The sequence below is a fragment of the Lithobates pipiens genome, unplaced genomic scaffold (assembly GCF_037356315.1).
Source record: "Lithobates pipiens isolate NorthernLeopardFrog02 unplaced genomic scaffold, aLitPip1_a1.2 Scaffold_11, whole genome shotgun sequence".
In the NCBI taxonomy this organism is placed as follows: domain Eukaryota; kingdom Metazoa; phylum Chordata; class Amphibia; order Anura; family Ranidae; genus Lithobates; species Lithobates pipiens.
This window is the reverse complement of record NW_027507696.1, coordinates 8,391,417-8,418,111: the sequence shown is the minus strand read 5'-3', so window position 1 is coordinate 8,418,111 and position 26,695 is coordinate 8,391,417. Positions and strand designations below refer to the sequence as shown.

General features: G+C 44.7%; 1 long non-coding RNA gene across 1 annotated transcript in view; it reads right to left on the bottom strand.

The window, feature by feature from the left end:
* Positions 1-21,226, bottom strand: part of LOC143961095 (uncharacterized) — a 76,694-nt gene extending 55,468 nt beyond the window's left edge. The window contains exons 1-2 of the long non-coding RNA XR_013270406.1: positions 21,026-21,226; positions 10,804-10,910 (exon numbers count right to left, since the gene is read on the bottom strand). This is a non-coding gene — a long non-coding RNA (uncharacterized LOC143961095). The remainder of the gene's footprint in view (positions 1-10,803; positions 10,911-21,025) is intronic.
* Between the last annotated feature and the right edge of the window lie 5,469 nt (positions 21,227-26,695).

Below are 26,695 nucleotides of genomic sequence, written 5' to 3'. Positions count from 1 at the left end.
TCCACAGTGACTGCTATTGTATACAGTCCCGCATGTGGCCAGAAATGGGGGGAGGTTGTTGGAGACACTCAGAAACACTCGGAGGCCGCTCGCAACGGTCTCAGTGTGTTTCTTTGCCCTAAAGAGACATAAATGATGCCACATCACTAATTAACCAGTAAATTAGACTGCAATTGTCAAAGTTTTTGTTCTATAGCCCTTAGCCCTTGTACACACGGTCGGACATTCTGACAACCAAATCCGTTGGATTTTGTCCGAAACTGTTGCGTACACACGGTCAGACAAAGCTGTCAGAAAATCCGATTGTACATAACGTGATGACGTTATTTCGTTACGACGGGACTACGTTCAGGCTAGTAGCCAATAGCTTTGGTCTAGGAATTTGATCTGAGCATGCGTGGCATTTTGTCCGTCGGAGTAGGCTACACATGATCGGAGTATGTCCGATCGGAGCATTTTGTCTGAAAATTTTACGGACAAGTTGGAAAACTTGGTCCGTCGTATACTCCAACAGAAACAGTCCGATGGAGACCACACACAGTTGGATTATCCGACAAAATGGTCCGATAGGACACATTCCGTAGGAATCTCCGACTGTGTGTACAAGGGCTTAGTCCTGGTCCACACTAGGGAAACCTGTCAGATGACTTAGCCGGCTAACATGTCACGCTCCATGCAGTGCAGTGGAACCTTTCTAATCGGAGCGACTCATACACATGATCAAACTTTCTGACGGGAAATGTTTGATGACACGCTGTTGGCGGTAAATCCGACCGTGTGTAGGCTGCATTGGACAATTGTTGTCGGACTTTCCAGCAACAAATGTTGGCTAGCAGGTCTTAAAATTTTCTGCCGACAATGTGTTTTGGCAGATTTTCCGAGCGTGTGTACACAAGTCCGTTGGACAAAAGTCCAAAGTACAAACACGCATGCTCGGAAGCAAGGACGAGCCGGAAGCGGTCGGTCTTGTAAAACTAAACGTTCGTAATGGAGATATCACATTCATTATGCAGCAAATTATGAAATCTCTCAATGCGTCGCACATTCTCTTTTTTATATTGGGATAATAACGAAGCTGCTTTGCTGGTGCCTATTTCTTTTTTTTTTTTTTGATCTCCATAATTACAATTTATAGTTTTTTTTTTGGGTCAAGTTACCACAACACCATTATTATCTTGTAGTTTTTAAGCTCAAAGATACAACTATGTTGGCGTTCCTTGTTAATTTAAAATTACATTTTTGAAATGTATCTGCCTACTCACAAACTCTCCGTTTTTTTTTTAAACTTAAAACACATAGCCAAGTATTGAAAAAAAAAAAAAGAAATTTTATTGAATAGGGAGCACAAGGTCATATAAAAATCAAGAGGAAGGCAACGATGGAGAAATTGGTGAAGCGTTTTTTACCCCAGGGCAGACATCAATTATGTGAATTTCAAACTTGGTAACCTGAGAAGTTCAGTTAATAGGGAGCATAATACGGTCCTGGACTCCGAGAGACCGGTCATGCATCCAAATGTCTCCTGTGCATCTGGTGCTGTGCTAATGGCACTCGTTTCATGCCTGAGGAAGGCAGCCACGGCATCGTCCAAGTTTCTGCTCTTCCTGGCCCTTTTAGTTGGAGGGCATAGGGAAGGAATCAGGGGCTCAGTCTGGCTGCTGGGCAGGGGCTCCTCCTGACAGACTTTCCCGTGTATGAAAATGGGACATATTTTTAGGTTTTTGGTCATCAATCACATACAATTTTGAGCTCATGACTGTTGCAAATTGAATGTTAACAAATAGAAAAGACTATCATTCTGACCCCAGCATTTTTCATTCTTGTCCCAATAATTTTTGGCCACTACTACTGATATGTAAACCACTTTGTTAAGGCAGAAATTTGGGATCAATAACGTCTAGTTAACATTATTCTATTTTTGTCTACAAATACATGTTCAACAATGCTATAACTGGGTCAAGCTGGGCTCCTGCACATCTTCATCCTTTGTAGAAGGACCAGGGTGGACCTCAGGAGCTGTGGAAGAAAGCATCAAGAGTGATGGGCGTGGTTCGCTTTGGTCTGACAAAAAAAACGCAGGTTGTTGTAGTACCACAGCCTGGGGACATGTATGTTATCTGCTGCTGTTCCCGATCTCTGGGATTCCATGGCCTTCTTGTGCTCCCCATTATATGTACCATGCAGGCTACCAGTTTTTGCCTTCAAATAATTGATGTCTGCCATGTGATACAGAGGCTTCACCAATTCCATCAGTTTCTCCATCACCACAAAATTGTCATATTATCAGGTTATTTCTCACACACAGCCTATGCATACCACAAATTACACCCCAAAATACATTCTGCTACTCCTCCCGAGTATGGTGATACCACATGTGTGAGATTTGTACACAGCGTGGCCACATACAGAGGCCCAACATGCAGGGAGCACCAGCAGGCATTCTAGGGGCATACATTTCAAGTCTAATTACACTTTGAGGCACTGTAGTAGCATGGATGCAAACTTCTGTGGCATGGATGAGCTGTGGATGGCTGGCTGGGTATGGCTGAGTGTGGGTGGGTATGGCTGAGTATGGATGGATGGATGAGTACTGCAGCGTATGAATGGATGGATGAGTACTGCAGCGTATGAATGGATGGATGAGTACTGCAGCGTATGAATGGATGGATGAGTACTGCAGCGTATGAATGGATGGATGAGGATTGCAGAGTATGGATGGATGGATGAGGATTGCAGAGTATGGATGGATGGATGAGGATTGCAGAGTATGGATGGATGGATGAGGATTGCAGAGTATGGATGGATGGATGAGGATTGCAGAGTATGGATGGATGGATGAAGATTGCAGAATATGGATGGATATTGCAGGGTATGGATGGATGAGTATTGCAGGGTATGGGTGGATGGATGAGGATTGCAGTGTATGGATGGATGGATGAGGATTGCAGTGTATGGATGGATGGATGAGGATTGCAGTGTATGGATGGATGGATGAGGATTGCAGTGTATGGATGAATGGATGAGGATTGCAGTGTATGGATGGATGGATGAGGATTGCAGAGGATGGATGGATGAGGATTGCAGAGTATGGATGGATGGATGAGGATTGCAGAGTATGGATGGATGGGTGAGGATTGCAGAGTACGGATGGATGAGTATGGCAGAGTATGGCAGAGTATTGATGTGGCTGGAATGGGCACTGAGCAGTGCTGTGGGCACTACACATCCAGCCCACAGTGCTGCTGCAAACAATCTCTCCCCCTCTTCCCTCACACTGTACCAATCGGTACAAAACACTGGAGCACGAAGGCCCCCATTTGCACTAAACTGAAAGCGGTGTGGTGGCCTGGCTCCTACTCATCATCCAGGATAATGTCGTCCTCCTTGTTCTCCTCCCCCCATCCACAGACAACAACAGGGATCCCAGAAAGGTTTAAAGCATGCTCTTCTTGCTCCTCCTCATCCGCCCCGGCACCATCCTCCTCCGACTCCTCTTCAGACTCCTGTTGTTGACTTGTCTCAGATAGAGTAGCCCCCCTGGGAATTCATCCAGCATTGCGACTTCCTCATCTTCCTGCTTCTGCTTCTCCACGGCTTGATCAATGACACGACACAATGCACGCTCCATAAAGAAGGCATAAGGCCGCGTACACACGCGGGGACTGTTCGCTCAACTTTGTCCGCTGAACAGTGTTTCGGTGGACAGTCCGCTCGTGTGTGGGCTTTCAGCGGACAGTTTCAGCGGACAGTCTGCTGAACAAAGTTTTTCGGAAATTCCGAAAAACTGTCCGCTGAAACTTGGTTTCAGCGAACAGTCCCCTCGTGTGTAGGCTTGTTCGTCAAACTAAGTTCCGCGCATGCTCAGAAAGGATTTACACGCCGAAGTTTGCATTGCAGTGTATAGGACGTCGTTTTCTAGTCCCGTCGTACGTGCCGTTCACGTCATCACGCACGGTTTCAGCGGACTGTTCGTTCGTCGTGTGTGGGCAAGTCCGTCCATGCTAATTTTGAGCGGACTGTCCGCTGAAACTGTTTGACGGACAAAGTTGAGCGAACAGTCCCCGCGTGTGTACGCAGCCTAAGGTACGATGTCACTGATGGCGCCATGGCTGCACCTGACCAGTTTGGTGATCTCATCAAATGGCCACAGAAGTCTTCATGCGTCGTGCATGAGCAGCCACTGGTGCGGTAAAAAAAAAAAACAAAAAAAAAAACCCCAAGCTCCCCAGAACCTGTTCTGCCACAGAGTTCGTACAGGTAGCCGTTAACTGCACGTTTCTGCTGGAGCAGCCTATCAAGCATATAGAAGGTTGAGTTCCATCGCGTCAGGCAATCGCAAATAAGACGTCTGACCGTCAGATTGTGTCGCAGCTGAATGTCAGCAAGGCGAGCCAAGGCCGTGTAAGATCTTCTGAAATGAATTTAAGACGTGTGCCATGCATGGCACGTGTGTAATTTTACCCTGTTTCAATGCGCTAAGCAGATTGGCACCGTTGTCACTCACCACTTTACCAACTGTCAAATTGAGCGGTGTTAGCCACTGATCTGCCTCTGAACGCAAAGCTGAAAGGAGTGCAGGGCCAGTGTGGCTCTTGGCTTCCAGGCACAACAGACGCAGCACAGCATGGCAACGTCTCACCTGGCATGTCGAATAGGTTCTGGGGATCTTGGGCGGTGCAGCAGAAGAGATGCTAGCAGCGGAAAAGGAGGAGTCAGCCGAGGAGGAGAGGGAGGAGGAGAAGAGCCAGGCCTGCATGCAATCCGTGGCGGTAAAACCAAATCTACATGGGTGCCACGGGTTACATGCTTGACGGCTGTCAGAAGGTTCACCCAGTGGGCAGTAAAAGTTATATACCTTCCCTGCCCGTGTTTGCTAGACCACGTGTCTGTGGTCAGATGTATCTTGGCACCAACACTGTGCCAGAGATACATTCACTTGCCGCTGAACATGGCCATATAGCTCTGGGATGCCCTTCTGTGAGAAATACTTCCTTCCTGGGACCTTCCATTGTGGTGTTCCAATGGCCACAAATTTTCAAAAGACCTTCGAGTCCACCAGTTTATATGGCAGTAGTTGGCGGGCTAACAGTTCTGACAAGCCAGTGGTCAACCGTGGGGCAAGAGGGTTATCCGGCGGCATAATTTTTTTACGCTCAAACATTTGGCCCATGGAAGCCTGCCTTTTTCCAGAAAAACGTGAGGACGGCATGATGGAAGGTGGAGTGGAGGACAATTCTGAGGAGAGAGGAGAAGGAGAAGTAGAAGAGGCTGGATGGTGAGAGCCTGGAGTGTGGCTTTGTGGTTTCCGTTGCTCCCACTGGGCTCGGTGATGGCAGCTCATGTGCCTTCTTAGGGCGGTCGTCCCTAGGTGAGTGTTGGGCTTACCGCGACTTATGCGTTGACTGCAAAGGCTGCAGATGGCAACACTATTGTCAGCAGCGGACACGTTCTAAAAAAAGCCCACATGTGTCGGCATCCTGGGAGTGCCAGATGTGACCGTACATGGTTGATGCCTCGCTCCTGATACATTAGCAGTCTGGTTTGTCCCTTATGTGCAATTCAGCCTGCTTCTCCTCCCTATCTGCTGGTCCATATCTCCCTCTGAACTCCCCTCCTCTTCCTCTCTTGTGGGCACCCACGTGACATCACTAGACATGCCATCATCGACGTCCCCTTCCCCACCGCTATAATTAGAGATCTCGGAGTAGGCAGCAACACCAGGGACCAACCTCCTTGGGCTGATTTGGGTACTGTCGTCAGACTGCTGAGTGGCGGTTGTTGCTACCTCCTCTTCCTGATCCTGCGGAAGGGCCTGCCTCTTCCTCTGCCTGTCATTTTTTAAATGACCCTGTGACAAAGGTCTCTAGAGAAGGGCAGTATATATGGAAGAAGGTATATAACACCTTGCTTCAATCTGTCGTTTTGGGGGGCCACTGGTCTATCACACCAGTTATAATACTTTTTTCTAATTGCGTTTGTCACCCTTTGTGGTATCGCTGCAGAATCGCTCAGCAGTCACAATGCTGCACAGTGGAAATGCACGATACTATGCTTTCTATATTTGAAAGTATTTTATACGTGTATTACACCCCTATATACTGCACACCAAATAGTACACCTATACCAGTCCTTAAAGGGACCTTTGTGGACCTAATAGTAGCTAGCTAGTAGCTAGTGAATTGCAGACTGTCCCTGCTCCATACACCAAACTGTCCCTACACTGAGAAACGACAGATGCAGAATTGGTCAGCAGCACTGCAGTGCACTATAATATGCTTTCTATATTTGAAAGAAAGTATACTATACTTGTATTACAACCCTATATACTGTACACCTATACCAGTCCTTAAAAGGACCTTTGTGGACTTAATGGTAGCTAGCTAGTGAATCACAGACTGTCCCTCCTCCAAACAGCAAACTCTATCCCTACACTGAGAAAAGACCGCTGCAGAATCGGTCAGCACTGCAGTGCACTATAATATGCTTTCTATATTTGAAAGAAAGTATAAGTGTATTAAAACCCTATATACTGTACACCCATACCAGTCCTTAAAAAGGACTTTTGTGGACCTAATAGTAACAGACTGTCTGTCCCTGCTCCACACAGCGTCCTTTCCCTACACTGACAAAAGTCAGAATGTAACATGGCCGCCAGATCAGGTCTATTTAAAAAGGTAGGGGGGTATGTCCATGTGCTGAAATGTCTCAATTGGCTGTCCTGTACCCCATGATGGATGTGTCATGGGTCAAAGTTCTTCACAATGTAAAAGAATATGTCCGCCACGAACAGCAACAGAAGTCCGCTGGTTTGGCGAATCGCGAACTAGCAAAGTTCGCCGCGAACCGCAAGGCCATCTCTACTAAATGATAAGAATGTCTGTACCATTGATTGACAATAAAATCTATCCCAAAACAGGTTATGCAAGAGACAATAACAGAGACCAGATTATGTAACAAAGAGAGTTGTAATACTCACATATTATCCATTGTTCTATATCTCTCAGATACTTTATTAAAACTGGATTACCTTCAAGCAGTAATATGCAGTCAGTGAATCACTATGCCAGTGACTCGTGCAGATATTACAAGTAAGGAGATTTTTCTTCTTGTATTGTAGCTCATCATCTTTATTTAATAACAACACAAAGAACAACAGTGCACATTAATCCCCAACAGCCAGTTAGATTTTAATGACTTGGCAGCCCATACATTGATCATGTTTTTCCCGTTCAATCAAAAAAAAAAAAAAAAATGATCCATATCCCCCATTCACACAGTCAATGTTGATGGGAAAAATCACTTCCACTGTGGTATTGTATTCTGACAGCAGGAAGGCTTCCCCACCAGCAGAATACAATGATCAGTGTTGCCGGCTATAGCAAGTCGCACTGATTGTTTGAGAAAAGCCCAACAAGCTGGTTTTACTCAAGTCAATCAATAAAATCATCTTGTGTACAACCAGCCTGTCCATACATGGATCAAAAATGTGTCCAGTCCCTGCTGAAACTGCCAAATTTCGATCCATGTATGGCCGGCTTTAGAGACTCACAAAAAATCATTTCTGACTGTCCTTTGTATTGTACTACTGAGAGAGCTTAAAGAGGAAGTAAACCCTGATGGGTTTACTTCCTCTTTTTTTCCCTGCAAAGGTAAAGCATAATGGACTACTATGCATCGCATAGTAGCTCATTATGTGTCACTTACCTGACACAGGAGCCAGCGAAGTCGCCGCTGTCACCTGTAGTCCGCCGCATCCATCTTGGTTGTGGCGTCTCTCGCAGCTCCGACGAATGACAGCGGAGAAGCCGCGATGACGTCACTCCCGCGCATGCGCACGGGAGTCGCGTCTCGGAGCTCCGACGCTGCCATTCGGCGGAGCCGCGATGACGTCACTCCCGCGCATGCGCACGGGAGTCGACAAATTAGGCAAATCCATTCTTGGACTTGCCGCATTTAGTGCGCCTGCGCGCCGCTGTCTACGGCGCATGCGCCGTAGACAGCGGTGCCCATTTTCGGGCAAATATCTCCTAAACCATATAGGTTTAGGAGATATTACTTGGACCTACAGGTAAGCCTTAATCTAGGCTTACCTGTAGGTCAAAGTTGTTTGGAAGGGTTTACTTCCATTTTAAACAAATGTCTAGAACAAAATATACACACTTTGAAGAAACATGGGGGGCTGGGCCTGCCGGATCTGCAGAAATACTTTCATGCGGCTCAGCTGGCCCACCTCTCCAGATACCACTCACACCAACCACATGCTATATGGATGGACATGGAATCTTATTCCTGTCGTCCCTCACAGATTTTGCAGATAATGTGGCTTCCAATGAAGGATAGACCACTGATATTGTGTCCCACTCTGTCATTGGCTCTTTCTATATGGGACAGACTGTCAAAAATACATAAATTCAGGTCACCCCACAATCCGCTAGCGCCATTATTGAACAATAATGAGTTCACCCCGGGCCTCTCTCCTCAACTATTTAGTTGGTGGACAAATAAAGGGCTACTGTGCATGGCTGACTTATGCAACCATAGGGGCATGCTTTCTGAACGAGCTCTGATAGATAAATTTGCTATGCCGTCCTCGGAGAAGTTTCGATATGCCCAACTGCGCCATTATGTGCAGAGTGTGGCCCGTAGGGGAGACCTGGGGTCCCTGACTCCCATGGAACAGCTGAGTAGACAATATGACAAAATTAGAGGCCATTTATCGGCCATCTATACAATACTAAGGGGTGCAGCGAAGAAATTGAGTTATATGATCCAATGGGAACAGGACCTTCAGGAAACCTTTGAATTAGATGATTGGTGTACACTCTCTGAGACGGCATATCGCTCACTCACCAACACATCGGTGATAGAGGCAAACTACAAGGTTTTTTTAAGGTGGTACATGGTCCCAACCAGATTGGCCGCTTTTATACCAGGAGCAACGTCCCAATGTTTTAGGGGCTGCGGCCAGGTGGGGACCACCTACCATATTTGGTGGTCATGCCCGAAGGTCAGAAGGTTTTGGATTAGAGTGTATAACCTTGTCTATACAATCATGGGCCTGAACCTGAAAAAAATCACCTAAGCTGGCCCTCTTGGGGGGTAAAGCGGTAGAGGCCTCCAAGCATCAGCAGAGGCTCCTCACTTTTCTATTGATTTCAGCTAAGATTACCATAGCACGTAACTGGGGGTCTGCCGCATTACCGATAGCCCAGCTCAAACATAAAATGTCATGGTTAATGCTTAACGAACGGCTATCTGCGCTGTCTCAAGACAGGATGGGAATGTTTCACAGAATATGGGACCCATGGATTGTCTATCTAACTAACGATCCCAGGACACGCGTTGCTTAATGTTATTATAGTAAGAAGGACTCGAGGATCTAGGACCACGGCTCTCACACAGCTCTCCCCCAATTCTCTTCCTTCCCCACCTTCTCCTATTGGGTCTTTCCCCTCTTCTTTTCTGCTTTTTTGTTTTCTTCAAATCTCTCATTTAGCGGTGCTAGTTGCACGATTAGATACCTATAAAACATAAGAGGTAACAGCATCGGCAGGTGGGGTCATGTGTGATCCAGAGCCTTTGGCTATAGGACCTGAGTTGCCACCGACAGAGTGTTTTAAGAAATGACCGGTGTATTAATCAATTGTGCATTGTGCTAGATGTAATACTTAGCCGCATTGATGAGACTTTTGTTTGTATTGTATTGAAAACCTTCAATAAACATAAAACAAAATATACAAAGACCTACAAGGCCCATTCACACAAAATTGTGACAAAGCAATTCATTAGCATGCATTAAAGGTGTGCTGCATTAAGACCACCAATTCATTTTTAAATGGGCTGGCAACTTAAGAGCTCATTCACATGGCCAGTCCCAGCCATATACTCACAGATCAGCATATTTAGGCAGTGGGTACATCCACTTACCTCCTGCCATTCAGTTGTACAAAATCAATGACAGACTGAGAGGCTCTGCTGCTGCTCGCAGGTTATCACCCATGGAGCTATTACCTGCAGTTAGAGTAGATGAGTGGCCCTGGAAACAAACTTTGTGTACATAGCCACTCATCTGTCCCTAACTGCATGTAATCACTTCTTGAGCTGCAGACAACCATGGATAGGGTCAGATTGTCAATGATTTGTAATCAGAAACATCTGAGCCTACCCGCCACAGAAATACATTGATCTGGGCAAAGAGCGAGCCCTAAGGAATGATACAATTGACAGGCACATGCATTGTAGTGCAATACAGCACTGGTGCATTGCCTAATACTGTAGTAAATGCCATTTCAAAGCAATGCACCATAGATCACGCAACACACAGCTCTAAATACGCACCTTTAGGGAATTGTTGGGAGCATGGCACAACCAGACCTTTTCCTTAGGTTCTAATTTGTTGACACAAAAATCTTCAGCTGTCAATAAATGACATACAGACCCCCCACTTACAAAATTACATTGATGTGGCGACTGGCTTTAGATCACAGAATATTCTGCGAAGAGAAGAGACACAGACAGCTAATAGCATAGGTGCTGTAGTAAGATCGGAGTCCATGCATCCTGTTTATTCTGACCCTGCCTATTTTAGAACTCACTTTACCAAACTGCAGTATTTTTCTATGTAGGACAAATTATCAAAAATACATAGTTTTTTGCAATGCCTCCTATATATTCTCTTATCACTCTTTGTATTGTACGGCTATTCAATGGCAGATAAAATCCCACTGTAAAATGGCATATTCAGCCTGTCATAACTTTTTTAATCATTGGCATTTTGCAGATATTGAATAACAAAGCGCTTACCTCCAGGCTACGATATATACCATTCCCTCTTGTAAGCTTTCAACGGTTACCTAGATATGATGGGATGCCGATTTAACAGCTGCATTGTGGGAATTTTCTGAGGCTCTCTGGAAAGTTAAAAATACATACAAGCCACATAAGTGTGTAGATATACAATGGGTCTGTAGTGGAAGCAAAGTATAGAAGATGAAAATGTACGTGTCCCTTTTGGTCTGTCTAATATTCCATTAAATTGCATCTATGGTTATAATGTAAAATCATACATAGTACTAATTCCCACATGGTATTCCAGTTATTTCCAGCCTACTCCTAATAATCTGAATAATATTACAGACCTAATTAAATGAAGAATTCCACACATTTATTTCCTTGAATTCTGTGACACGTATTCACTACACCCTGCGAGTTTGATATGGTGGACCACACATGCACAATAGTGGAGGTAGGAGGGTCTAGCATGACTTTCTATTGCAGGTTTGCTTATGCACTTTGACCCCTGGTCACATGTGTGGTGCAAACACTGTTCACCTATGTATGGGTTCACCTTTGCATATGAGCATGGGGGGGGCTAGGGGCGCTTACATTTTATTTTTTTATTTTTTTTTAAGCAACTTTATTGCTTTCACAGGGTATGAACAACATCCCTGTGTGATAGCATGGGCACTGACAGGTATTTATTGAGCCATCCCTGGTCTTTTAGACCCCAGATCTTTCCTCTGCCCTTAAAAGCATATGACCAAAACTGATATCAGTCTGGAAGTGACTAAATACCCACTGCTTCCAGTTTCTTGTACCATAGAGAGGATTTGAGACATTCCAGTGCTCAGACAACTCAATGGCAAGCCAGTGGGAGGAGAGAGCCCAGGAAAACAGTGGGAGGGGGCTCTGCTGTATCTAAAGACAATACCAGGGTCATGACTGCAGCTGGCCTCTGTATAACCACTTCAACCAGAGAACATAAAGGGTATGTCCTTTTGGGGAAGTGGTTTACTGTCAGAGTTGGAGGTTCCATGCCTTATGCCTTTCATTTATACCATATACGGTTTTCTTAAAAGAAAAACACCTATAGGAAGCATTTTGTATGCTATTATTAGCCTGGTTATACTGTGCTGATTGAATGCCCGGTTATGCTACCCAATATTGTTTTACAACATTATATGCTACACAGAGGATGACCAGGGATGCAAGTTTCTCTAACCTGTAGCTGTAACCCACCCCACAAAAGGGAATAATCAGGCATCAATACCAGCCAACACTGCGCTATCCCCAAAAAAATAATAAAGAAAAGCTGCTGACACAACACAAGGATATGAAAAAGTGAAAAAATACAAATATTAAACTATAGTGTAGCGCTATTTTTTTTTTTCCGTTTTAAAAGAAAATTTAATAAAAAAGGTAATGAACTCACATGTATACAATGAATCAAGCGCTTTTTTCCATAAAGACACAGCTGCAGTAGAGTCCCGACGCGTTTCGTCTTCAAAGACGTCATCTGGGGTAATACTCCACTGCAGCCCACTTACTTTTATACCTAGCCATCCAATCTAGGCGAAAATTCCGTCTGCCTGTGTCACCGCATATTACTTCCGGTTTACCATGGCGCCCGGCGTGCGTTCCACGCCTCGTTATGATGTTATTATACAAGACTGCACATAGTTATTTAACACAGTGTATTCCAAGTTGGCTGCTGTGTGATCAGTCATAAAGCCAATATCGGAGTGTATAAATAACAGAAAAAAGCATTGTTGTTAGGGAGAGCGACGTCATAAAATCAACATCACTTCCGGATTATAACTAGAATGTTATCCAATCGGATGAACGGATATGTAGCGCTACACTATAGTTTAATATTTGTATTTTTTCACTTTTTAATAATCCTCAGGCAGGCTTGGGATGTTTTGTGCATTGCTCTCATAGTAGTTTTTCCTTCGGATCACGACTTTTTTTTCTCTAGTCATATTTTCTTCCTTCATTGTCTGGGTTTTTTGTCGACCTTTCCTGTCCTTTATCCTCTCCTCCTCTTTCTATTTAACCACTCAATTTATTTCTTCTTTCTCCTCCTCTCCTACCTTCTTTTATCCCTTTGCCAGTTGGACATGGGGTCCATAAAATTGGTCTGCCTGAATACTAAAGGGACTTAATATTCCAAAAAAGTACTTGCGTGGTGTCTCGTAAATATGAGGGGTGTCTTGACAACTAAGGGTTGGAGGTAATTGTCCACGCATCTACCTATTCTCGCTGTCACTGAGTCTATGCCACTAATAATAGGGCGACCAGGTGGTCTAGTAAGATTCTTGTGACCCTTATGCCGCGTACACACAATCGAAATGTCCGGCGTACTTAGTCCGCCGAAATGCATTTCACCGGACAATTCGATCGTGTGTGGGCTTCGGCGGACTTTCTCAGCGTAAAGCCCGGCGAACTTAGAAAGTATTTTTGCAGTCCAATCTTTCCGCCGGACTTGAGTTTCAGCGGACAATACGTTCGTCTGTATGCTAGCCCGGCGGACTAAGAATGACGCATGCTCAGAAGCAAGTACAAAAAGGAAGCTATTGGCTACTGGCTATTGAACTTCCTTTTTCTAGTCCCGTCGTACGTGCTGTACGTCATCGCGCTAGCAAACGCCGGACTTTCTGTGTGTCCATGTGTGGCCAAGTCCGTTCGGTAGAAAGTCCACCGGACTATCCGCCGGATTGTTTGCCGGACTAAGTACGCCGGACAATTCGATCGTGTGTACGCGGCATTAGGTATATAATACATAATAGGCACTCGTGAGACTGTGGGTATCAAATAGGCCTTTTCTTTTTTATTTAAAATCTTTTTTTGGAAACCATTCTATCAAATCAGAAAGATTCTTTCTAAATGTTATGGTAGGATTAAATGCCAGTTGTGTATAAGTACTCTGATCTGAGTATCCTATTCATTTCCTCAACATACTGGGATTTGTCTAAAATAACAATACCACCTCCCTTATCGGCCGGACGTATGACTATATCATTACGATTGCAAATTTGTTGAACATTAAAATTGGAATTCGTTAGTATTATGAGACCTAGGGATTTTTAAAGCTACTAGATCCTTCAGTACATGATCTTTAAAGACTTGCACTGAAGGAAATACCAAACTAGGAGGATTGAAGAGAGAGGCATTAGAAAAGTTAGTATGTCGAACTGCGACATTAGTTGCTCCCCCAGTATTAATCTGGGGTCCCAAACTATCAATGTTATTGGTACCAGGCAGAACTGAAGGGTGGTAGCAATTTGGCTGCTATTATCAATAGGATTAAAAATAAAATGTCTTTTGATATTCATTTTACGAATAAACTTGTGCACGTCTATAAACGTTTCAAATGTATTCCATTTTCGTGGGGGACCGAATTTTAGGCCTTGGCTAAGAACTTTCTGTTGAACTGAACTGAGATTAAAAACACCACTGATATCTACTTCTTTCTTTTCCTTGGCCCTAATCCTCCTCCCCCCTCTAGTGTCTCTCTTTCTTCGTACATTCTTTTGGTTCGAGTGTTGTCCATTGGAAGAAAAACGTGATTGGTTATCATTACGCATATCTTCCAGTAGGGAGTCTTGGTAATTCTCCCTCTGCGAAATATGGTAATCACCATAATGATTAGGAAGTCTAAAACTTTCTTGATTGTCTTCATATCCATCATCTCGATAGTTGGACAAAAGGTACAAACCCATTTTGCATAGCATTGGATGTTTATTTATTCCGAGCAACTTTTCAGCTATTAGCACAGTGGTGTAGTGGTTAGCACTCTCACCTAGCAGTAAGAAGGGTTGCTGGTTCAAATCCCAACCACGACACTACGAGTTTGCATGTTCTCCCTGTGCCTGTGTGGGTTTTCTCCGGGTACTGTGGTTTCCTCCCACACTCCAAAAGACATGCAGGTAGGTTAATTGGCTTCTGTCCAAAATTGGCCCCTAGTATATGAATGGGAACCTTGGATTGTGGACTCCTTGAGGGTAGGGACTGATGTGAGTGTGCAATGTACAGGGATAGGGACAATTGTAGACACTCAGGATGGACTGGTGTCTTTATTCAACCTATGTGAAGCCTCATACACAGGATAGGACTTTGTACAAACTTTCCTGTGGATTTTTGTACAAAGGGCGTCGGCCCTGAACTTGTATTGCATACACACAGCAGGACTTTTTCAGCCAACTTTCACCAAATCACGTGGTTTTTCTATTCTTTACCGCCACCTTTGGTCAATTTCTGTATTGTAGTCTGATCTTTTGCATTGGTTCTGAGCATGCCTGTTTGTACAAAAGTCCTATGGTTTTCTGTACACACGATCAGACTTTGCTCCATCAGACTTTTGTTGCCAGAAAGTTTGTCCATTCGCACAGCCAACAAAAGTCCGATGAAAACCAAAAAATGTGTCCGATGGAGCGTACACACGGTCAGATGTTGCTCCAAAACAGCTAATTTGCATGTTTGTTGTCAAAAAGTCTGATTGTGTGTATGGGCCTTAACTATGACTACTAATTTGTGAGTGCAAACTTTTTCTTTTCATTAAACACATTGATCGTACATATTACACTATGGAAGTCTCTTTTGTTTTCCATCTTTGAGTACTTTATACAGAGGCTCCAGGAACATCTATAGGGTTGAGGGAGACCTTACTTCCCGAAGATGGGCGAGACTGTTTTGGCAGTCATCGCCTTTTTGGTAGGCAGGAACTTTATATATAGTCTGTGGTGACGAGGACGCACTCTGCATGCTTTTGAAGACACGTCACGGATGTTATCATTAATACTTCATTTATTTGTGTGGACACTTTGTTTTTTTCACCATTGTTTCTAATGGGAATCTGCATTCATTTTTCTTTTTCTTTATCACATTTTTTTCCTTTTTGTAATTGACCATTCATTTTCACAAGTACTTACGAGCTTGTTATTAGCGCGGCATCCGCTTTGTTATTAAATCTGCAATATGATAAATGTTTGCTTTTGGGTTTAATATCATTTTGATGTTTTAGAGCCCAAGGAGCTCACCAACCCTCAACATATTCAGTATTTCCAACCCAATAACCAATAGGATTCCTGTAAACTAAGTTGATTATAGTACGTATCTCTGCTGGAGGTATATAGACGCTCTTTTTAAAAAACAAACGTGTTCTATAAACTCTCACAACTATAGCCCCATACACACTATCAGATTATCTGCTGAGTTTTTCCTTCAGATTTACCAAAACCATGTAGTAGAAGGGCCTGCCTGATTGCATACACATTGAAACTCCTAAGGTTTGTCCTCATATTATATGGTTTTGGTAAATCTGAAGGAAAAAGTCAGCAGATAATCTGATAGTGTGTATGGGGCTTTAGTTATACAATTCATTTAGATGCCAGTAAATAAATTTGTGCTGAGCTAAATTTGTATGCTGCTTTGCTGACTGCTTTCTATAAAAAAAAAATGCTACCTGGTTATCATGCTAATCTGATACTGTCAATTTCATCTGTATCTTGGAACAAATGTACAGCAATTTTATCTCAACTAAACTGTATATTTGTTCAAGATTCAAAGTAATAAAGCCTCTGGATGAGCATGACCAAGCATTTACCTTTTCAAAAGAGGACACCAATAACAGTGAGCGGCACAGTGGTGTAGTGGTTAGCACTCTCACCTAGAAGTAAGAAGGGTCGCTGGTTCAAATCCCAACCACGACACCACCTGCCTGGAGTTTGCATGTTCTCCCTGTACCTGCGTGGGTTTCCTCTGGGAGCTCCGGTTTCCTCCCACACTCCAAAGACATGCAGGTAGGTTAATTGGCCTCTGTCCAATATTGGCCCCTAGTATATGAATGGGGACCTTGGATTGTGGGCTCCTTGAGGGTAGGGACCGATGTGAGTGTGCAATGTACAGGGATAAGGACAATTGTAGACACTTGCTCAGGATGGACTGGTGTCTTTATTCAACCTATGTCCAAAATTGTCCCTAGTATATGAATGGGGACCTTGGATTGTGGGCTCCTTGAGGGTAGGGACCGATGTGAGTGTGCAATGTACAGGGATAGGGACAATTGTAGACACTCACTCAGGTAGAACTGGATGGACTGGTGTCTTTATTCAACCCTACTATGTATGTAACAGAACACCTATTTCCCCATGTATAGTTTTTTTTTTCTTACATTATAAGATTTTGATTAATGACATTAATAAAATGAGATGATATGCGCTTCTGATAACTTGCGCTAGCAATAGAATTCTGAACACTATTTTCTGAATAAGCAGTTTCCATTAATAATAATGCCGCAAGCATGGGGCCGGCCTGGCATTTCCTGTAATTAAGGCTTTAGGCATATAGTAAATGTTGTAAAAGGTGAAGTTATAATTGCAGAGGTTCAGTGAACAGATTTTCGATACGGTTTTCAGACATACTGAAGCAGGAAAGGGTGCCGCCATTCGCAAGATGTGTAAAAATCCATATTAACCTCAAAGAACACCACCAATCTCCAGCTTGAGACAGGAAAGCAAATATCAGTGCAGGGCAACCATCCCTACAAGGCAACCAATATTTAGTGGCATCTCATCGGGGCAATAAAAAAAAAACAAATTTTACAAACTGCATTCGTTACTTGCTCCTGAAAGTCTCTTGAACTATACGCAGTGTGCCCAATGGTCAACATTCTACACTAAAGATGCCAGCATCACTTTTTTATATCAGTACACCAATGTAGCCAACAGCTATAGGCAAATATATATTATTTTTCATAGTTATGGTGGATTTAGCACGGTATTAACCCTTTCATGACTAAGCCTATTTTTGGAATTTGGTGTTTACAAGTTAAAATCCATATTTTTTGCTAGAAAATTACTTGGAACCCCCAAACATTATATATATTTTTTTTAGCAGAGACTCTATAGAATAAAGCGGCGATTGTTGCAATATTTTATGTCACACGGTATTTGCGCAGCGGTGTTTTAAACGCAACTTTTTGGGAAAAGGGACACTTTCATGAATAAAAAAAAAAAAAAAAAAACTGTAAAATTAGCCCAATTTTTTTGCGTAATGTGAAAGATAACGTTACGCCGAGTAAATAGATACCAAACATGTCACACTTTATAATTGCGCGCACTTGTAGATTGACAACAAATTACGGTACCTAAAAATCTCAATAGGCGACGCTTTAAATTTTTTTTACAGTTACCAGGTTAGTGTTACAGAGGAGGTCTAGTGCTAGAATTATTGCTCTCACTCTGACGATCGCGGCGATACCTCACATGTGTGATTTGAACACCGTTTACATACGCGGGCGCGACTTCCGTATGCGTTTTCTTTGCTTCGCGAGCTCGCGGGGACGGCGGGCGCTTTAAAAAAAATTTTTTAATTTTTTTTTTTATTTTATTTATTTTAAAATGGCTAAATTGTTTAAAAAAAAAAAAAAAATTGATCACTTTTATTGCTGTCACAAGGAATGTAAACATCCCTTGTGACAGTAATAGGTGGTGACAGGTACTCTTTATGGAGGGATGGGGGGGTCTAAAAGACCCCCCACCCCTCCTTTACACTTCAATGTATTCAGATCGCTGAAAACGGCGATTCTGAATGCCAGATATTTTTTTAAAACAGGCGCCATTGGCAGCCGAGTAAACGGGAAGTGACGTCATGACGTCGCTTCCGTGTTTACGATGAGGAGACTGGAACGAAGCCGATTACTATTACGGCTTCGTTCCAGTTCCTCCGCAGCAGCCGGAGGCGTCGGATCACTGATCGGTGCTCCCGATCGAGCGGGAGCACCGGTAACAGCGGCGAGAGGCGGCGGGAGGGGGGGGACGTCCCCTCCCGCTCCTCCGGCATAACAGCCGAGCGGCTTTTAGCCGCATCGGTTGTTATGCCTGGATAGCCAATCGCCCGCTGCAAAAAACGGTACTGGGATGGTGCGGGCATCATCCCGGTATAACCCCCGGATGCCGAGTACGCATATCTGCATATGCTCGGCGGGAAAGGATTAAAGAGGAAGTAAACCCTGATGGGTTTACTTCCTCTTCGATTCCCTGCAAAGGTAAAGCATAATGGACTACTATGCATCGCATCGCATCGCATAGTAGTCCATTATGTGTCACTTACCTGACACAGGAGCCAGCAATGTCACCGCTGTCCCCTGTAGTTCCGAGCGTCCATCTTCTTGGTGGGTCTCGCTGCTCAGGCGCTGTGATTCGCCGGAGCAGCGGTGACGTCACTCCCGCGCATGCGAGCCGACACTCGCGGCATATCGCCGCGATCTGCGGCCTGCCCAGTGCGACTGCGCGCCGCTGTCTACGGGTAAATATCTCCTAAACTGTATAGGTTTAGGAGATATTTTTTGGACCTACAGGTAAGCCTTAATCTAGGCTTACCAGTAGGTCAAAGTGGTTTGTAAGGGTTTACAACCACTTTAAGGAACAGGATAGGTAATAAAAACAATATGTAGAATGCTTAGTTGCTACATTTAACAGTATCATGATACATTTGTTAACAGTATCACAATTTCAAAAGAAGGGAATTTGGTTACAAAAAGTGTGTCATACTATCATCCATGTAACAATAATAAAACTGATGGGTCCAAATGATCAGTATGTATTTGCTACGGCCAATATTATTACAAAAGGTGAATATTGTATAAAGATATACAGACCACACAGAACCATATTCAAAGAGCTTACACTCCAATGTCATCTCTCTCTAGCTTCACTTGCTGCTTTGTAGTTTGTATACTCAGTAAACCAGTGGCGGTGCGTCCATAAAGGGCGCAGGAGCGCCCCCCCCCCCCTCTCCTGTCACTCCCTAATCACCATAGATAGATTCATGCATTGCATGAATCTATCTATGGTTGCTGCTGACACCCCCTATTCGGTCACCAGACCCCTGAATTACACCAGCGGGGGTGTTTATTAGAAGCACCTGATTAGAGCTGTAGGCTCTAATAGGCGCCCAAAAAAGTGAGAAGCGGGCGCAACGCTGTGCGTTCCTTGTCACTCAGCTCAATGTTAGCAAAGCCGAGGGAATTAGCTTTCCTAACATTGACCCGCCTCTCAGCCAATCAGATGGCCGCCGGGTCTGTTACTGGTCGCCTGATTGGCTGAAACGTCAGGTTGCTGTGATTGGATGCCTGATAGGCATCCAATCATAGGAGAGGACTGAAGGAGAGGAGGACGGGAGAAGACGCATGGAAGACAATGCTCGCCGTCACCCGCTGCCCCACCGAGACAGGGTAAGTGCCCAGCAGATGGCGAGCGGGTAGGGGCGAAGGGGGATCACATTGGCAGCATTGGATGTCACAGTGGCAGCATTGGATGGGACAGTGGCAGCATTGGATGGGACAGTGGCAGCATTGGATGGGACAGTGGCAGCATTGGATGGGACAGTGGCAGCATTGGATGGGACAGTGGCAGCATTTTATGGCACAGTGGGAGCATTTTATGGCACAGTGGGAGCATTTTATGGCACAGTGGGAGCATTGGATGGCACAGTGGGAGCATTGGATGGCACAGTGGCAACATTGGATGGCACAGTGGCAACATTGGATGGCACAGTGGCAACATTGGATGGCACAGTGGCAACATTGGATGGCACAGTGGCAACATTGGATGGCACAGTGGCAACATTGGATGGCACAGTGGCACCGTTTAATGGTCACAGTTACAGTTGCTGCGTTTGATGACACAGTGGCTGTATTTGATGGGCACGGTGGCTGCGTTTTATGGTATAGTGGCACCATTTGATGGGCACAGTGGCTGCGTTTGATGGTTTTTTTTTTAGAATTTTTTAATTTGTTTGCGCCCCCCCAAAAATTTCGAGCACCAGCCGCCACTGCAGTAAACGTAACTTTTCATCTGGTATTAAATCCAAAAGCAAACATGATATTGCAGCTTACCAATTCACAGATGCGATGGCTGCATTTGTTTCTTTTATTCTCACCTGGTGATCTGGCCAATAAGTCTGCTGTTTTTCAACAGAACAAGCTGTTCTGCAGGTGTAACAGAGGGTTGAGACAAACAATGTAACACTGACAGGGGTGCTTACAATGGTAAGCTTTTATGTAAAACTGCCAAAAAGGAACAAAACTGTTGCTGCAAGTGGTTAAAAAGCATTACCTTGAGTTTGGCTTCAATTTGTTAGTACGGTATATCTGAATTTGCTAGTGCATCTACCATTATACCCTTCCCCATTTATTGCACAAGATTAAAAACACTTGCAAGATTTAAGTGGGAGTCATGCTCACCATAAGTATGTAGCCCAGGCAGTTCTACTGCATCCCACAGGCTCCTCGCATGATCCAGGTAGTTGGGAAAGGTTCTGGTGTGATGTTGTGCTGAATAGCTGTACATTCAGGAAAACCAGGAAATAGTCAGCTCCATGCTGGCCAGCTTGAACCGGAAGAGGAAATGACATCACCCGCAGGGGGTGGGAGGAAGGGGTCAGAACTGTCTCTGTGGAATGAAAGGCTACACACTCAGAGCTCACAGCTCCTTCTACTGGCCTGTTGTTCTCTGGAGGAGAGCATCATTAACCACTTCAGCCCCGGACCATTTTGCTGGCCAAAGACCAGACCACTTTTTGCGATTCGGCACTGCGTCGCTTTAAATGAAAATTGCGCGGTCGTGCGCCGTGGCTCCCAAACAAAATTGACGTCCTTTTTTTCCCACAAATAGAGCTTTCTTTAGGTGATATTTGATCACCCCTGCGGTTTTTATTTTTTGCGCTATAAACAAAAACAGAGCGACGATTTTGAAAAAAAAAACGCATTATTTTTTACTTTTTGTTATAATAAATATCCCCCAAAAATATATAAAAAAAAACATTTTTTTTCCCTCAGTTTAGGCCGATACGTATTCTTCTACATATTTTTGGTAAAAAAAAAAACGCAATACGCGATTATTGATTGGTTTGCGCAAAAGTTATATCGTTTACAAAATAGGGGATAGTTTTATGGCACTTTTATTAATAATTTTTATTGTGACTGCGACATTGTGGCGGACACATCGGACATTTTTGACACATTTTTGGGACCATTGTCATTTATACAGCAATCAGTGCTATACAAATGCAGTGATTCCTGTGTAAATGACACTGGCAGTGAAGGAGTTAACCAGTGGGTGGCAGTGTAGGGGTTAAGTGTTCCTAGGGGTGTGTTACTAACTGTGGGGGGCTGGGCTTTCTTTTAGTGCACACTGATCACTGCTCCAATCACATGGAGCAGAGATCAGCGTCACTTGTTGCTAGGCAGAACGGGGAGATGCTGTTTACAACGGCATCTCCCAGTTCAGCCGCCCCGTAAGACGATCGCGGGTAAGCCCGCGGCGATCGAGTCCGCGGGACCCGTGACCGGACTCACGGGGGTCCCGACCAGCACGCGATGGCAGGGCGGCATTTAATATTGGACGTACCTGTACGCCAATATGCCTGCCCGTGCCATTCTGCCGAGGTACATCGGCGTGCGCCGGTCGGGAAGTGGTTAAATACACCTTCCTGCACATGATGTCTGCAGCCGTAGAACTACAAATGGTCAGTGGACCAAAGGCAATGGGATGAAGGAATTTCTGAAGAATAGTAGATTATAAATTTATATTTATATAAATAAATGTATTTTATATGTTTCTTTTATATGTTTTGCAGAGTTGCTGGACACACTGGCTGCCTCCTTACAGTGGTTCAGCTTTGTTTCTACCTAAAGAATGACTAATCAAATGTACATTATTACAAACTAAGGGCATTGCCTCCTGGAGCGCCAGATACCCAGTTTACCTCCACTTGAACATCTAATGATTGGTACACTGCAATATATTTATGGTTGTGGGTTTAATACCACTTTAAGCACCTGAAGAATACTGTAAGTAAACTTTCAGCAGCTGGAGACCTGGTGGGATTTAAACCAGGATCTCAGCTCTGTATATAAAGGGGTCAATTCGCTAAGCGTTAAATAACAGCTCATAAAATGCAGTAACAATTGTGCAAGTGTTCAATTCATTAAGAATTTGACGTTAAATACCAAATGCGGTATTTGTTCGATTTTGTGGTAATTACCACATTAGTTAATGCAAATATATAGTGGTGAACCACACAGAGAAAAATTGAATTCTCAATAAAGCGTTGCCAACATCCCAATATTAATTGTAAAAAAGGACCCTAAACAGAAGGGACACTAGTATCCCCCGGGTGCTCTCTCACCCCCCCCCCCCCTACACCTCAATGCATACCAGGCCAAAATTTAAAAAAGTAAAAAAATAATGCGGCCCCCCCCCCAAAATCCATACCAGACCCTTGTCCGAGCATGCAGCCCAGCAGGTCACGTAAGGAGGGTGGATGAGCGAGCACCCCCCCCCCCACCCCCAACCTCAATGCATACCAGGCCAAAATTTAAAAAAGTAAAAAAATAATGCGGGCCCCCCCCCCCAAAAATCCATACCAGACCCTTGTCCGACGTGCAGCCCAGCAGGTCACGTAAGGAGGGTGGATGAGCGAGCACCCCCCCTCCTGAACCATACCAGACCACATGCCCTCAACATGGGGGAGTGGGTGTTTTTGGGCAGGGGGGGCCTTCAAGATGACAGGAGCACCTTTTGTTTTTTTTTTTTTCAAGTGCGACGGACAGTGTGATTGACAATGGATTTATATCAGGGGACACCATTTCATTTTTTAATAAATGAATTGTCAAATACTGTGTGTGCTAATTTTTTTTTATTTTGTGACACTTTTTTGGTGAATGGGTGGGGGTACATACTCATTCACATAGGGGGGTCAAGATCTGGGGGCCCCCTTCTTAAAGGGGGTTTCCAGATTCCAATAAGTCCCTCACTCGCAGACCCTCACAGCCACGGTCATGTATGGGGACAAGGTTCTTTGGGGTGGGGTTGAGGGCATGTGGCCCGGTATGGTTTAGGGGGAGGGCGCTTGCTAATCCCCCTCTTTCTGACCTGCCAGGCTTTAAATTTTGGTGTGGGGTTCCCCTTAAAATCCATACCAGAGTGGTGCGCATGCGCAGGACTCCCGGGAGTACTCCATAACCGAGAGCTCCACACTGCTCCAGCCCTTCTCAGCCCCCAAGCCGCCAGAACGAGCGGGACCCACCTCACACAGACCCCCACACCTCGACCCGTATGCCGAGCCCCCCCCCCCCCAAAAAGGGCGTTAGCTGGCAGCTGGACTTTGGCCTGGCAGCCCCTGCACTGTCCAAGATGGCGGCTGCGGCACACACGAGAAGGCGTGGAGGATCAGGACTCCACTGCTGATCCACCATCATCATACCAGCAGCCTCTCCCCTTGCTGACAACACCTGTGAGTAACAATAACCCTCATGGGATCTCCCCAGCTTCCACTGAATCCCTGCTGAGCAGGACAATGGGGGATTTCCTCCACACTCCCATGATGAACTCCCCCTAGGCCTTGCAGACTTCCACCATGATGCCTGTCTATCTCCCTGACATGACTCATAGCTTCATAGCTTCTCTGAAATGCTGGCTGTAGGCCTTGCCCATAAATGCCATGCAGATTACAGCTACCATTAAGGCTGACTTCTAGAGCCTAGGAGCCCGCATGGATGCTATTGAGCAGGCAGTAGATAACACAGCCACTCGCACCAATCAAAACACCACCTGTATCCAAACGCTACAAGATCAACTCGAATCTGCTCTAGCCAAATTGGATGACTTAGAAAATAGGAGCAGGCAATACAATTTCCATATAAGAGGGATCCCTGAGTTGGTCACAGATATACCGGGCACTATTAAGCTTTTCATCAAATACATTATACCTGACATCCAGGGTCACAGACTCGAGCTGGACAGGGCACACAGAGCCCTACAACCCCCCCGCCAGGATGGGCTCCTGAGGGATGTTGTGGTCAAACCCCACTATTATGGAGTAAAAGAAGATATATTGAGAAGAACTCGGAATCTGGACAACCTCTCCTTCCAGGTTAAAAAAAAAATTTTTTTTGCGGATATCTCCCCCACCACAATCCAAAAGCGGAGATCCCTCAAACCCCTCCTTGAAATACTGGCGCAGAAATCCATCAAATATCACTGGTTATTCCCTTTCTGTCTCCAGTTTAAATTCAGAGACAAATCATACAGATTTACCAACTTTCAAGATGACAAACGCTTGCTGTTACAACTAGGATTTATCTCCCAATAGTTACCACTTCAACAACCAGCAGCCAAGCCAAGCGACCCCCTCCGAGCAGCCTGCTGACCCCGCTGTGGAACAAGCAGCTATCAAAGAGACCCCGAGACTCTCACTCCCCAAGATGAGCAGCTCTCTCTTGAATATCCAACAGGATGTTTTACCCCTTGTTGTTGGGCTGGATGGATGCCCCAGTCGTTTGTGTAGTGGATGCTCTACACTCATTTGGTTACTGGTTTGCCTCAATGGACCTATGGTCCCATTGTGTTGGGTCCCATTAGCCCTCTTAATGGCTAATTGGGATTCCTTTCCTTACTTCTCTCCACATTGCTTTAGAGGCTGTGGCCACATAAGTTCCCTCCTGCACACCTTCTGGGAATGCCCCAGAATTAGAGGATACTGGAACAGAATCTTTAATCTCATCCGCAAATCCACTGGATATGAGGTTAAACAGGGCCCCACAATAGTACTCCTCAATAGCCGAATCCCTGATGTACCCAAATTGACCCAATCCCTAATTCTCTTTATTCTCCTGGGGGCCAAGATTACAATAGCCCGTGCATGGAAGTCCCCCTCGGTCTACTTTCACCTGACCAAACAAAAGATTTCCGAGAAAATTTCCAACACCATACTAGACACGTCGGACAAATTTAAACTCAATTGGGAACCCTGGGCTAAAAACATCTCTACTCCCCTAAGGAACAGATGCTTCCTTAAGTCTGAGCAAGCCATATTGCTGGCCCGTATCCTCTACCCTCCGCAAAGGTTCCCTCCTACTCCTTTTTCCTCTCCCACTCCTCTTCCTTCACACTCACTTTCTATCGCCTACTCTTCCGTTTCCCCCAACTTTCTTTCCCCTTCTTCTTTATGATCATCCTCAGGTTGTATCACCCTATTAAATGTCTCGGAGTTTCAGAATACTCCAGAAAGGTTTATCAGTTAAATGTGCTGACTCATTTGAAAAAAGGGGGGACTCTCTAGGTTTACCTAACTGACATGCTTCCCATTGGGTTATATGCCTCGGTTAGGAGAGCAGCCTAGCCCTCTCCCTATAGTTTCTGGTCAAACCCCCCGGTTACCCCTAGCAAAGCAGGCTCCCATTTGGGGTGGGTGGGATGAAAGGGGGGGGGGGCTGTAAGCAGAGTCATTTAGAATTGTTTTTCCTATCACCCCCTGTTCATTCCTTTGTTTTGATTTTTCTATGTTTCTGCTTATCACAGTTTCTATTCATTCTTTTACAATTGTTTTTTTTTTTTATAAAAACATCTTTCCCGGTCTGCTTTTTTTTTTTTACATTCAACTGTGAGCCCACCGACAGCTGATGATTCAACGCATGTTAAGGATGCGGTGGCTGTCTTCTCCGTCCGCTCCTTAGCAACCAGCTATTTGTCAAAAAACAGCGCGGGGGTCCACTCTCTGGTCCATTTATGAATTGGACTTAAGAGCTTTGTATGCGATATTTACCGGCACATTTTTTCTTCTCCCGGTAAATACCTTTTTTTTTATTAATTGGACTTAATTTACCACATGCGATAATGTATGCAAATGAGTAATACAATACCCTTATCGCATGCGGTAAACGTTAATGAATTGACCCCTTATCCCTTGTACACACAGTCGGACATTCCGATGGACAATGTCCGATCGGACCGTGTTGTCGGATAATCCGGCAGTGTGTGGGCTCCATCGGACTGTTTCCGTCGGAGTATCCGACGGACCAAGTTTTCCAGCTGGGCTATAAAATTTTCCGACAACATGATCCGATCGGACT